Below are 1,444 nucleotides of genomic sequence, written 5' to 3'. Positions count from 1 at the left end.
CCCGTTACCTCCTTGATAATATGGGCGTGGTTGATTCCACCCCTGACCTTCTTGTGGACGAAACCCGTTGTTGTTGCCATTAACATACATAGCTTCTTCTTAGGTTTCCGAGCAATTATCACCCGAATGTCCAACATTCCCACAGACCTCGCATGTCATGCGAGCTTCCAAGGCTTGAAGTGTCTACATCTGAGCCTCTTCTTGGGAATAATCCTTGAACTTCTTGAGGAGGAGATCAATTTTGATAATGAGCATGTCGGTCTCCTTGACGGAGTGCATGCCTCGCTGACGTGGTTGGAGATGATCATCGCTTCAACCTTAGTTGGACACCATCTTCTCGATTAATGCTGTAGCTCCTTCAATGGTCAGTGAGAAGAAAGCTCCACCCGCAGCGGCATCCACATGATCACGGGAAGATTGAGTCAACCCGTTGTAGAAGTTTTGAAGAATGAGCCAATTGTCCATCCCATGGTGTGGACACGCAAGGATGTACTCCTAAAGTCTCTCCCAAGCTTCAGGAATTGACTCATTTGATGCCTGCTGGAAGCTCAAAATTCTTTCACGAAGAGCATTGGTCTTGCCCGTCGGGAAAAACTTCACGAGCAACGCCTTGGCACATTTGTCCTATGTGTCCACAGCGGTCTTGTTCACATAGAACCACTGCTTTGCTCTCCCCAGAAGATAGAACGGAAACAGACAGAGACTGATCACATCCTGAGATACTCCCTTGATAACAAAAGTACTGCAAAGCTCCAAGAACTGCTAGAGATGAGCACTGGCATCCTCATTGGCCTTGCCACAGAAAGGGCTGGCCTGCACCATCGTAATAAGACCCGTTCTTATCTCGAAATTCTCTCCGCCGGTGTTAACCTCGGGTCTGGTAGGAACCTGGTTAGCAGACGGAGCGGAGTAATCGCTGAGTGTCTTCTGGGCCATAGCTTGAGAAGCTGGCGGTGCTTGAATGACTGGTTCGGCTGCCGAGAGTGAGATCTGAGGAGGTATGACACGAGGACGAACTCTTCTCAAAAGTGACTCTGGATTAGGCGTGAAATTTTGCAGCAAGTCGAAACCGGTCATACACTACCCTGTTTTCATATCAACAAGAGATAGAAAATAAAGCCAAGTTAGCCTGTTTAGCAAGCGAATACCAATTTCGATTTTGTTTATAACCTTTTCCTATGTGACTTCAATCTATGCCTTCCCCGGCAACGGCGCCAAAAATGCTTATTGGCGCCTACCAACATCACCACTGAGCGAGCAGCGATGACGCCCGCAGACGCCAAGGGGGTGGCAGGTATTTCATGAACCACGAATAAATCCGCAAGCGCACGGAATACCACTGCAACATTTTACCTGAGAGTATACCGGGGTGTCATTTATATTTCCACAGGGAAGGCGATGAATGGAAGTACATAGGCTAGTTAATGAACTGATCTAGATTGGA

At 47.9% G+C, this 1,444-nt stretch overlaps 1 non-coding gene across 1 annotated transcript; it reads left to right on the top strand.

The window, feature by feature from the left end:
- The first annotated feature begins 463 nt into the window (after positions 1-463).
- LOC120663143 lies at positions 464-570 on the top strand. The gene has a single exon (XR_005670366.1). It is a non-coding gene; the product is annotated as a small nucleolar RNA R71 (small nucleolar RNA).
- Positions 571-1,444: the final 874 nt, after the last annotated feature.

The sequence above is a fragment of the Panicum virgatum genome, chromosome 2N (assembly GCF_016808335.1).
Source record: "Panicum virgatum strain AP13 chromosome 2N, P.virgatum_v5, whole genome shotgun sequence".
NCBI classification, from domain to species: domain Eukaryota; kingdom Viridiplantae; phylum Streptophyta; class Magnoliopsida; order Poales; family Poaceae; genus Panicum; species Panicum virgatum.
Note: the sequence above shows the minus strand (reverse complement) of the source record. Positions and strands in the feature narration are given on the sequence as shown.